Below are 13,559 nucleotides of genomic sequence, written 5' to 3'. Positions count from 1 at the left end.
AAAAGATTTGGTAGTAGATTTTCACTTTTTGTGCAAAAGTTGAGGATATGTTCGTCATGTAATTTTTCACCCATTTCTTCATTTAGGTAGACAACGTCCAATACCATATCTGAATTGAGAATATGTGGCCTTGCATTTGAGTCCAATTGACATGCAAAGTGGATCGTTGGAATAGTGATTTCGCTAGCCAAATATTCCAAATTCTTCAATCAAACACGGTCAACGAAGAATCTCACTTCTCCAATACCTATCTATCTCATCATATAGCTCCAACCAAATGCCTCCTAAAAATAACTTTGTTTTTTGTGACTGGAGAAATATTTTTTCTAATTTAAATATAACATAACATTATTGACAACAATCCTTTTGATGGAGCAATTACATTCTTTAGTTTGATTTTCTACGGGGACCTTATTTCTGTGAGAGATTTCCGCTGTTGTCGTATTAAAAAATATTAAAATTATAACATAAATTTAGATAATTATTTAAGTGAAATCCAAAAACAATAAATTATCATAATTTTTTTGTTTAGTGTAGTAGGAGAGAATAGAACCCAGCAAAACAGAAACACAGGCCGGAACCAAACAAAAACAACCTAAGAAATAAAAAATTACTTAATGATTATCGGTCACAATGGTTAAAAGTGATGGTTTAAATTTAAAAGTCAAAAGTTTGATCCTTAAAAATATATTCTTAAAAAGACCTTTAATCTTTACTACACCCTAATCGAATAGTGAAATGCACTCAAAGGAATATAAAAAATATGCATTCGCTTTTTCTATTCTCAATGTAGATAACTTATTTACATTGAGCTAAAACGACGTCGTTTTGAGGTGAAAATCAATGTATTTTTGTAATTATAAGTTATTTCAGGGTTATAATAGTCTTTTTCATTGTAATTTTTTAATTTTTCAACTCAAAATGACGTCGTTTTAGCAACGAATATAGATCATTTATCTACATTCACTTTAGAAACATTAAAGCCATTAACTAAATATTAAATTTTAAATTTTAAAAATAAATAAATGAACAATAGTTGGTGTAAAATAAATTAAGAAAACGAGCTCTAATTTAATACAAAGGAATAATTTGACCATAAGGCTTTTTTTTATATATAAACCACATGTATTCTTCACATAAAATAATTTTGTTCGGGATAAATCTAGAATTAAGGTTTTAATCCTCTTCCAAAAATGGTACTCGAAATGATCAAACATTTGCTCTCACCCCACCTGTTTAATTTCCATACACTAACTGAGCTACCATCATTTAGTAGCATAAGCCTTCTTTAAAGTAGCTTAAATGATTTGATGTCTTAATGTATTTATCTTCTTCTTTTTTAAAGAATGACCGGTGTTGTTTTTAGCTTATCTTATTCAAGATTTAAATTAAAAGTTATTCTATACTAAAAAAAAAATTAAAAGTTATTTTTATTTAATTATGTATATTTTTTTATAATTTTCAGTATTTTTTTAATATATATTCTTAGATTCTAACTGAATTAGTTATACATATCTTTCTTATGATTTAAAATATTTTTTCTTAAATATTTTTTAGATTTTAATTAAATTTCAAAATATGAGTATCATATAGAGATATACTTATTCAGAAATTATTATCAATTCACTCTCATAAAAATTGAGAACGGATCTTCTTATGTTTTATTTTAACATAATTATATTATGCGGGAATATCTTAGCTATCTATAAATTCAATAATAAATCAACTATCAACATTATGTTAAAAATTAAAATGATTATTAATAATTAGATTTGTCATTAAGGCTAATCACAATTCTATTCAACCCTAACATACGGTAACTTTGATGTGTTCTTAAAAATCATAAATGATTATGATTCTTACATGGCATGATATTTTCTTTCTGGAAAATTAAGCAATAACAATATTTTTGCAAATGTACGTATTGTCGACAAATAATAAAGAGTTAATTAGAGCACCGTCTACAAAGAAAATCGACAAAGTTAGTCAGTGTAAAATATGTGCTAGTTATGACTTAAAGAATTGAAGAAAAATATTATCGGGTCGAGACTTGCGATCAGATAATTTATAAAAAGTGATGGACAATGAAACAAATATGTAAATCAAGAATGTGAAAGGGCAAAAAAAAGTTTTGGGAGAACTAAGTGTCAGTTTCACCCTTTCTCTGCAACTGTTCATGAGAACGTTGTAGCAATTGTTGTAGAAAACTTAATTTGAAAATAGTTCATTAAGCTCAAGTAACTCATGATTTAGGAAAGAGTTAAAGCTTGAAAAAATAAATAAGCAAATTTTATAAATAAAAAAAGGCTTATTTTCTTTACAAGCTAGAGCAGAATCAAGCTTATTTTAATGGAACCGAACTTAAGTTAGGATTAGTTTGACTAAGCTTTAGCCCAGGTTAGCTTTGGTGCACCTAATAAGAGGGATAGACTATCCTATCATATTCTTATCCATTGTTTGATGAACCAATAGAATAAGATAGACTTGTCATATTGGCTTCTCTTATCCTACTCACATCTTGATATCTAATTATAAGGCTTGGGTTAAGAGGGAGATAGGATGGGATAAAAATTACTATTTTATTTTTCCCACTATAGCCCTCCCTATACTTCAAACGACCTGAGAGAAGTGTTCGCTTAAATCCCTTTTCTTCCATAGTTGCATTGGCCAATCATCGCATCATCTTTCATGTCATCCCCTTCAGCATCTACGCAAAGAACGTAGTTCAGTGCAAGGTTATCTCCTTTGTTTTGACAAAGAGCAAGAATATGATTTCTGGTTCTGGAATTTATTTTTTGTTTATTTGTTTCACCTTTTCTTCATTGCTTATTAATTTCATTACTAGGTGCATCATAATTCTTGTAACAGCCCGTTGTACACCGGTATATGTTAACATTGATTATGATATTAAACGCAGTTACAATTACAGCAGTTTATTTCAAAATACGAGTAAACTTTTTTCTTTTTATTACTATGCAATTGAAAACAACCATAAAACGTAATGACACCAACTGTGATCGCAACTGAAATCTAAACGCGGAAGTAATATTATAATTGTCTAATTATCATACAATACTTATTTTAAGTTGCTAAGAGATTCTCATAAACCAACTATGCATCAAACTCATTTTTACCACTTTCCTAAAACAGAGTCCCCTTCGGTTTTCACACAACAGGGGGTGATCCACTCTTCATTAATTTTTCATCTTTAGTATGTTAAACTAGACTCTTTCACCTTTCCAACAAGGTATCACACGTCTCATTTGGAGTTCTCTAGCTCTGGTTATCACCGTTTGAAGTTGGACAAACAAAGCTGCCAACAAACTCCAAATAGAGAACAAAATTAGGTACCCATTGGAAAAACGAGTATAGTTAAGAAAACAAAGTAAATGTTGAAATTTCTAGAAAACGTAGGAATTTTACCCCTGACTTTGGAAAGCCATATCTCACTCGAATTCTTAGTTAAATGATGCGTGTGAGGTATCATTTTGAAGCCTAGGATGTCCTCTATATTGTCCAAAAATATGAGGCATGTAGATCGTTCCCAGATTCCAAATAAGTGAAGACTGCGCAAAAACGCAAAATGTGAGTCAGCCTCAGTTTTGGATTTTTGAAATTCAACATCTCTCTCATTTCTTACCCAAATCAGGCTTATGATACTTCAAATTAAGTGTCTAGGTGTGTACTATAACCTATTAAAATTTGAGAGTGAACAGATTGGTAGAAATCCATCAGTTTCAAAAACAGTGAAGGAACCCAGATCCCATGTTCGTTGTCTGTTGACAATTTTGAATATATAACTTACGACGAGCATATATAGAGTTATACAATTCCAAATTAGTCTTTATGGTACCTTGTTGGAAAGCTTTGAGAGTCTAGTTTAACATACTAAAAAATTGATTATTATGGACATGTAGTCCATTCCCAGTTTTGATAAAACTGAAGGTAACTCTGGTTTGGAAAATGTAAAATTGTGTAATTGAGCTTTGTTGGTTTATGGGAACCATTTAGCAACCTTAGATATATGTTGTATGATATTTAAGTAATAGAATTTATGATTCTGAAATTGTTTATGGGTTATGATCACAATTTGGAGTTTTGCTAAATGTGGTTGTTTTAAAATGTAAACATTGTTAAAAAGGAAATTTTTTATCGTATTTTAATTTAACTGTTGTGATTGTAACTGCGCTTAATATCATATGTGATGATAACACACCAGTCCAGTAACGGGAAATTACGCTCTCATGGCCTCTTACAAAATCTGCATTTTGAGCTCTCCTAAGCCTTCTTTAATGTCTTCTTTCGGTGGGTTGATTGTGTTAAATGAGGGAGATCGAGACTCATTCTTTTAATTCTGATTTCGCGATTTCATGCTAAGTAGCTCGTATCAGCGAGCTAGGTTAGTGAGCACTTACTGAGCTCGCTACGCACCTCGCTTCAGCGAGCAAGGGGACAAGAAATGGCTTCTAGATGCAAAAAAAAAAATTAGGTGCAACAACTTCACCTCGTCCTTTGGGGATACAGAACAAGCACTAAAACTGCTACAGGGGAAACCCATTTCAAACTCATATACAAATGTGAAGCCATGATGCCGGTCAAGATCGGGGAACCATCTTGGTGCAAGACACAAAGGTGGGAAGGAACTGAAGAGGAGAATAATGAGGCTTTATCTGTAGAGCTCGACCTATTAGATAAACAACTAAAAAACTGCAAATATAGAGACATAATAGCTAAGCGCCTCACCATGACACGTTACAACAGAAAGGTCAAGCTAAGATCTTTTGAGACCGGCGATCTCATGCTAAGAAGGGTTGACGTCGGTAATAAGAATACCAAAGACAAGAAGCTCGCTACAAACTAGGAAGGTCAGTGTTGTGTTAAGGAAAGCTTAGGCATGGGTGCTTATACCTTGGAAACACTCCTGAAAAAGCCCATTAAAAGGACTTGGAATACGGACAAGTTGAAGAGTTATTGCAGCTAGAAAAGGGCAGCCTGGCTCTAAAGCTCGGGAATGACCCTCGTAGTTAGGATTTTTGTTCATTGCAAATAAGACGGGCATATGAATACATTGAGATCCTAGTAGTTGTTTCTTCTTTTCTTTCTTAGGCGCATCAGTGGGACACAATTATAAGTCCTTCACTATGACGCAACCCTTTATGTAAACTTTATCATTATTAGTGAAAGATTAATTTATCAGTATTATATGACATACGTTAAGACCAAATAAAGACATCGGTACAAAAAGCCAGGCTTATAAATATATAAATATTATGAGGGACTCCGGCCTAAAGTTGAGTCCCATGTTCCACAAAGGTACAATCACTCCAAGGAAATAACTTCTGAGAACCTCGGCACAAAGGCCGGGTCCATAATTCAAAGTTTCAATATTAAAGCAATCACAGACTCAGACTCAAAAGTCAGTCCTAACATGATAAAAATTTAACCAAGAAAAATGATTAGCTAAAATGAAATCATTAAACGCAAGTGCGACGAAAAAGCTAAATGAACATAGGAAATCAAGTACGGGCCAAGCCCAACAATGTTTATACAAAATCAAAAAGAGGCTGAGGCCCCATAACACAAAATGAGGTCGACATACCAACCCTTCCCAAGGACAATAGAATCGTCCTCCACAAAATAGCTAGCATCCATCCCCTCATTAATAAGATCCAAGTTTAGAACCCAGGCTTGATCGATTGCATTGGCGAAAGATTCTTCGGCTGTCCTTTCCACCAAAGCTTTCGCTTCCTCAAACTCAACTTGAAGATCTCTAAGATGATATTTTTTCTCCTTCATTGCTGCCTCAGCTGAGGTTATAGAGTTTTTCAGATCCTCCGCAGCTTTGGTAAGTTTTGCATTAAGGGCCTTAACATTGGCTTCTAAGTCATTTTTCTCTTTGGAAAGTTCCTCCACTTTCAGAGATAGCATCGTGCTTGAGGAACTGGACGACTCGAAGCTCAAATGAGCTGCCGAAATGACTGAATCAAAAAGGTTGACTTCAAGGCCTCCTCCTCCATTCGGTTCAGAGCAGCCAACATATCGGCTTTGAGCAGGGAGATCTCGATCCACTGGGGAGGTGGACTCACCAGGACTCGTAGACCGCCCGAGACCCCTTTCTTCCAAAGTTACTCGAGTTCAAGGAACACGATGTCCCCAAACTTCTGCTTAGAAGGAAGAGGTGGGGGGACTTGTTGGGCTATTATGACCCCAGCGGATGAGCCGCTTTCATGAATCTCAAGCCTATACTTCTTCTACTTCTTCTCAATAGGGTCGGCCGATTCCCTTTGCTAAAGTCCTTCTTGACGAATTTTAAGTATGCAGGGCCTGTTACGTATGCTGCAAAAAGAGGGTAAATCATGAAGCACAAAAATCAAGGAATCTCATAAGCCCAATTTAAGCCTAGGAAACATATTGAACTCAGCATCCAAATCAGTCCCGAATTTGTTCACAATCTGGCTCAAGTCAAAAATTGCATGATCATCTACATAATTCATCAATGTATTGAAAGCTATTGGCTCTGCGCCGGTGAGCAATGACTTAAGGGTCGAATAGTCCATAGGCTCCTTAAGATAGTGATGCCGGGACCAATAAAGGGAGAACCTAGTCAATAAACTCCCATCTCGGTTCACCATGCCCAACAACCAAGGCTAGCAGTGTGGATGAATTTCCATTTTGAAAAATTGGTCCTTAAGCTTTTTGAAGGACTGTGTAAACACACAGAAGGTTTTGAGGGAGGCCACGCTATGAATAATAACCCAACCTTTCCTCTCCTCAACCTCAGACCCTATCTGAGATGTATACACCTTGAATAAGTAGAAAAAGAGGGAAACGGTGCATGGAAGTCGAGATACGTGCACACCATCTCGGTACCTCGAACGAAAGCCCAAGAATGGGCGGAGTTGGGTCAGAGCGATGCGAAGGCGCTTCAACAAAGCCATCTAGAACTCGAAAAGGGGGAATCAAATTCTCACCTTGGTAATTAAATCTCTATAAAAGAAAAAAAGATGGGGATCTTCCTCAACCGGGCCAACGCACACAGGCTTGTCATCACTCGTAGAGATAAGATCCACCCAAATAGTATTTCCTGCATAAAGCTTGCCAATTTCTGAAGCCGACATACAAGATCTGAGGCTGAGTACCTCTAACAAAACCCAAGAGTACTTAGCTTGAAGCTCGGCTAATGGTTCCACCATTGACGACTGAAACAAGAAGACTTGGAGTTAGCATAAGAAGTAGATGTGTCTGAGCTCCTAGAAGCCAAGTCGAGTTTTAAAGCATTGAAGTCAGAATCAAACGAGGTGAAGGACTCGTTAGAGATCTTGATAGGATGAAACAGATCCCTAGCCAAACGGGATCCCGAAATTGGAATATGTGAAGAACTTGTCCCCCTACTTGTTTTACCTTCACTGTCAAAGCAGTGGCTGACCCCCTCAAGGTTGGGTTTGACGATAAGGCCATAGAAAAGGTACGACCTCGGCCTAAGGTTTCGTTGGGTAGTGGTACGAGAGCTCGTGATAATCTGCCTTCGTTCGACCCCATCCTCGTTCAGATGATACAAACCTCCTCCTACCTCTGCCACAGTAACCACGAAAGAGTAGTTGTAGCTTCTCCTCTTTAGTACGATCAATCCCGTAGAACCAGTACTTCACCCCATATGGCACTTTGGAGAGGTCCTCTTGGGAAGCATTGTAACATCCTGTGTGCACTTGGTGTATTAAACATGTAAACAGTAATAAGCGCAGCTAAATAAATGCGGAAGCTAAATTTTTTCAATTATGGACATTATCAAATTAACCAAGTGGATTTACTTATTCTTTTTCAAAAGCCGTCTGTATGTAAATTGCAATAAATAACTATACTGAATAACCTCATAATATAAATAATGTATCAAGTTATGGAACTACAACACGTAGACCAGACATGTCCTGATACAATAATACAACTCAATCTGAAATAACACAGCTTATACTAATGTGGCATGGACAACCCCCATGCTCACCAAATAAAACACATAATCAAACCATGTCTCAAATACAATAGCTATAAAGACCTAACAACAAGGCATAAATCATAATAATATGGCAAGGTGCATGCATAATCTCAACTCAACTCTGGCCTCCTGCCACTAGAGGTCTCAACCCCAGTAGTACCTGTACCTGAAAATGTGCCCCACACGGGGTAAAATCTCCAATGAAAAATCTTAGTAAGACAAGGGGTCCTCAAGAATATCTCCACCATAAGCTCACTTACATGTGTAATATAAGTTTAAAAATGATAACGACAGTATAATAGCAAAATCTGTTCAATGCAGCATATGTCCATGTCATGTGTGTATACATCCTACTGGCCAGAGAATAAAAGGCAGAGATTACATACGTATACAATCCACAGTACAAAGAGTCCACCATGTACCTCACACACAGGATTACCTTCTTGCATGTGGCCCGACATGCTAAGGAATTACCGTCTCGTGTGGAATACCCCACGTACATATACATATAGCAATTGCACTATAATAAAATCCAGCTCAACAACATATCCAATATTCATCATATAAACAGATATATTTTTAGAAAAGCACATCATGCATATAAACTATTCCTCCATGAGGTATGGTGGAACCATCAATGGGTAAAATCGAGGACACGAAAGCTTACTTGTAGTGCCAAAATCCCTATCCAAAGGCTTGGTATATACAGATACACCAACAGTCACACAATCCAATAGTTGCAATCTGTTTTATATCAAAAACGTTATTAATATTCAGAATCCCAATTTCACATTAATTAAGCAATGTTTTCTTTTTCGTTTAGTGACTTAAACCCCTTCTAAATCATAATTATCGTATATTAATCCTCACTATTATTGGTATTAATATTTTCCAGCAGTAACACTGACTCCCTAGGGTACCATACCCAAATTAGGACTTTCCCACACATCAGAACTGATTTTTGGTCTTTCTGACAAGGGATCGATTACCATACAGAGGGTAATCGATTACTCCACACGGTAATCGATTACCATAAATAGGGTAATCAATTACTCCACACGGTAATCGATTACCATAAACAGGGTAATCAATTACTCCACATGGTAATCGATTACCATGCACATGGTAATCGATTACCACGCAGATAGAACATGAAAGCTGCAGAATTTTCTGCATAATCTGCGGGTTCCATGGCTTCCAAGGGTCCAAGGTCCAATTTTTCATCAAACAGTAGTTTAAACCACATGCTTAAACATCTCTATACCATATTTTACATGCATCATTAAGATTTCCATTTTTTACTTCACAAACTAACTCATTTTCAAGAAACTACAAAGGAAATGGCTTGTAGTTACCTATGGACCTTTGAGACCAGAAAAATGGGGAAGCTTTGAGGGTTTTGAAGGTGCTCCAAGCTACTGACTTGGTGGTGCACGAAAATTACATCCAAAGGTAGGTTCTTTCTTCATAAAGATGGATTCTTGAAGCTTCAATGGAGGTGTAACAAGCTTCCACTTCCACAACAATGAAGGGCAGCTCTTCAATGCCCCAAAACAGAACCCATAACCTTAAAAGAACACTCTTTACACTCCCCCAATGCTTGCTAACAACTATGCACTGTGATGGAAGAGGATATTGAAGAAGAAAGGTGAAGTCTTGGGTGTTTTAATGAAGAAAAACTTAGTCTTTCAAGTGAAGTGGAAGGTGGCAGCTAGGGGTGTTCAAAAAAACCAAATGATCCAAACCACTTTATGAACTGAACCAAACCAATTCAAAAAAACCAGTTTTTATAAAACAGTTTAAAAAACCAATCCAGTTTTTTAATTTTGGTTTAGGTTTGGTTATGCATTTTGATAAAAGTTTAGATATCCGAAATAACCAAACCAAATTTAAAAATTAAAAATACCGGTTTGGAAACGAAAAATGCAGGTGATGTATCAGAATAAACACCATTGTTTAAAAAAACTGAACCAAACACATTGATGCTATCTGAGAAAGTTCCAGCATTTAATTATCAGAATAGACAAACAAATTAGAGCTTTGAACCAAATCCTCATCTCTCTAGCTGATATCAGATACTCAAAAAAAAGGTTCCAAATGCATCCCCCTCTCCATCACCATTGTTATATCAGCCACCACAACCAATATTCAAACTCTTAACATCAAATACTAATACTAAAACATGCACGATGAAACTAAAAAAATGATGATCGAAGACTGATTTTGGTACTGAAATGAAGTCAAATTAGATAGTTCATCAACAATAATAGGCTCTAATTAATTAGAGTAGAACCATGTCTACATGCTCAAACACTAACACAATCAGAAATATAGCCCCACCTTTAACCCACGATGCAGAGCAGCACTTAGAGAGAGAGAGAGAATGAAAAAAAATCCAATTTTCTTGTTACAAATCCGGATTGAAAAAATTAAAACCGATTTTTAAAAAAATTAAACCGTTTTGGTTTGAAAACCAAACCATTAAAAATGGATCGGTTTGGATATTAGTAAAAACTGAACCAAACCGCTCCATGCACACCCCTAGTGGTAGCCAAGAAGCTACGTAGGAGAGTGTAATATTCTGACCTAGGGTTTAATGCCCACCTATTTATAGTGGCACACCCTTAAACACCCGGTATTAGTTCTAATAGCTACACTCATCATTTTTCTACCAAACTTAATATTCTGAACTTAGACATTTTTCTGAGAATTAACATATTTGTATTATAATTTTTCGAAACCCTTTATCGGTACACATTTTATACATAGTCAGTATTAGTTCGGACATCACCGCTCATTATCTTTACTCCCAACTTGATATCCTTGACCTAGATATTTTTCTAGGAATATTTGTATTTTTATTGTAATTTTTCAAAATACTTCACCGGTACACATTTATACCGTGAAGCAGAACCGATATCTGCACTTTTCATCAGAAAAACGATTTAAGCATTACTTGACCTTCTCGAAAATTATTCTAATCTTTCTATATTTATCCAAAGTCAATTATGGAATTATTTTTTAAATTCATAATTAAATTATTTAAATTCCTAATTTAATGGTACTGATTCTTACAAGCATCATCTTGGACACCTTCGTTGCGGCCTATGATGCACGGACACGGACACGAGACACGACACGACACTCTGACACGTTAATTCTAAAAAATGCTAAATTTCGACACGTTAGGACACGTTTTGATATTAAATAATATTTTTAATATATATAATATAATTTACATTTAATACATATAACAACTCATAATAAGTCATATACTAATCAAATATTCAAATTTCATAACATAAATATTAAGCAAAAATAATAGAACATCTCAAAAGTATAGAGGTGTAGACCACTCACAAATTCAATTATTTTCATCTCCATCTTGAATAATCATGGCCTCAAATTTCATACCATCTCCTAAATTTTTCTCTAAGCACTAGTAGATTTGGTGTCATTTTCCCGAACATCAAAGTTAAACTTCACCTAGTTATATGCTAGACATACCAGTGATATTAAAAGTATGTTTTTTTAAACATAAAATACGATTAAATAAAAAAAATGTGAATTAGATTTTATACATTGTCAAAGTAAATTATTTTTTTGTAATATAATGATGTGTTATCACATTATTTAATGAATTTAACATCTGATATTACTGTTAATATAACCAAATTCATTTAAATGATGTACTGTCAACACAATATTAAATGCTGTGAGTATTGTGATGTGACCACTCATTAATTTCTCTTCCCCATTATACCTTTCTACCCCTTTTCGTCTTTTTCCCCACACTAACCCGTCTTTCTTTCCCCCCTTTTCTTCTTCTTCTCCCTTACTTCAAAACATGGCTCACCGACGCTTACATCAAAACGTGACGCCGCCGCTAGTTCGTTGTCAAACAAGACAAGCTTTTCTGGTTCAAGGATCCTGCCGACGCTTTTCTGGTTCAAAGATCCGACGACGAAGAAGAGATGAGGCAGCGATAGGATAGGGTTCTCTTTTGTTTATTTTTTAATTTTTTTAATTGTATTTTTATTTCTTTTTTACCAAAAAAATGTCAAAACGTGTCCACATACGTTGACCGCGTGTCGGATCCGGTCAAAATCGCGTGTCCCCTTAGTCAACGTGTCCCAAAAAGTTGACCGCGTGTCGAAACATGTCCGTGTCGGACATGTGTCTGACACGCATTTTTTCCTAAAAATCTCGTGTCCGTGCTTTAGAGGTTGCGGCCATGGATTGCTGACTCGTGACTCATACCACTCATCATACTTAATGGTAACTCCTAAACACTTAAAATGCTACAGTACCTAACATGATAACTAAACTAAAATTTTCCTTGCTCAAAGGGGAAGAAGGGGGGCTTTAAGAAAAGAAAACCGCAAAAGTCCAAAAATAACCAAACAACATGTATTTGCATTTAGAGAATAAGGACCAAATACCATACAACAAAAGAAAATCGAAGGCAAAGTGTTTGGGTTACCTGTTCGGCGGAGGAGAAGGAAATAAACGAAGAAGTAGGAACAATAAACACCCCACGCGAATACCAAATGAATGGAGTACAAGAAATCTTGAGAAAGCAGAGCACTTACGAAACAAGTCACTTAGGGTAGTTAAGACCCAAATCCAATACGACAAGCACTATAAATAAAGGCAGAGGACACCAAGTATACACTTTTGTCTCATCTTTATTTCTGTTATCTTTGTGCACATACTCACATCTTGACTATGTCATTACCGTTTAGTACACAATGATCCATATACCATTGTGGTATCTCCCTTATAGATATCCACGAGTGTACATATCCTATATTGAGACATCATCTATTCGGTAAACATTCCCGATCCACTCGAACCAAACAAATACTTTTTTCGTGAGAACGATAATCCCTTGGACCAATGCACTTATGTTAGTGTAATCATAAGTGCTCTGATGCAATCATCTAAAGATTTCTTCCAGGTGATCTGTGCTCCAACAGTTACTCGAACACTTGTCAGTACTTTGCAATATTTCATTTTATTTTGATCAACTGACCACATTTAAAGAAGCTTATCGACTGAAACGAACAATGAGTATGTACATAATCAGATTTGACTAACTACCCAATTTTTCTTGTATATAATGAATAATAATAATAATAAAAGTTGGTAGACCTTTAAATCTGAATGAAACCTAAGGCCTAGACTTAGCCTTTTATGAGCTTTAAAGATAGGGACGACCGCCCACCCGATCCCCTCCCAGAGCCGACTGTGCTTACCCGAACTGCAATGTTTTATGTTTTTTTTTTTTTTGCAAAGTGATATTTTAAAGATGCAATATCATTCGGACAAGACCACACAGAATTTTCTCTTGCCGTTAAACTTTTTTAATCAAATGAATCCCTTAATATATTAAACAATGCAGGCAACATACTTAACATCGTGTAAACATCATAACAAAGAAAATAATTAAATGATTTTTTTTTTCAATATAACCTCATTCATATTATTAAGTGCTAATCAATAAATTTTCAAAATTAAACTTGAGAATCTTTTCATGAAATTACAAATTTAGTGCTAAATTTTCAAT

Source organism: Gastrolobium bilobum, unplaced genomic scaffold, assembly GCF_033153095.1.
Source record: "Gastrolobium bilobum isolate Gb01-03AN ecotype WA unplaced genomic scaffold, APGP_CSIRO_Gbil_v1 utg7053, whole genome shotgun sequence".
Taxonomy (NCBI): domain Eukaryota; kingdom Viridiplantae; phylum Streptophyta; class Magnoliopsida; order Fabales; family Fabaceae; genus Gastrolobium; species Gastrolobium bilobum.
The sequence above is the reverse complement of the archived record's forward strand: the minus strand, read 5'-3'. Positions refer to the sequence as shown.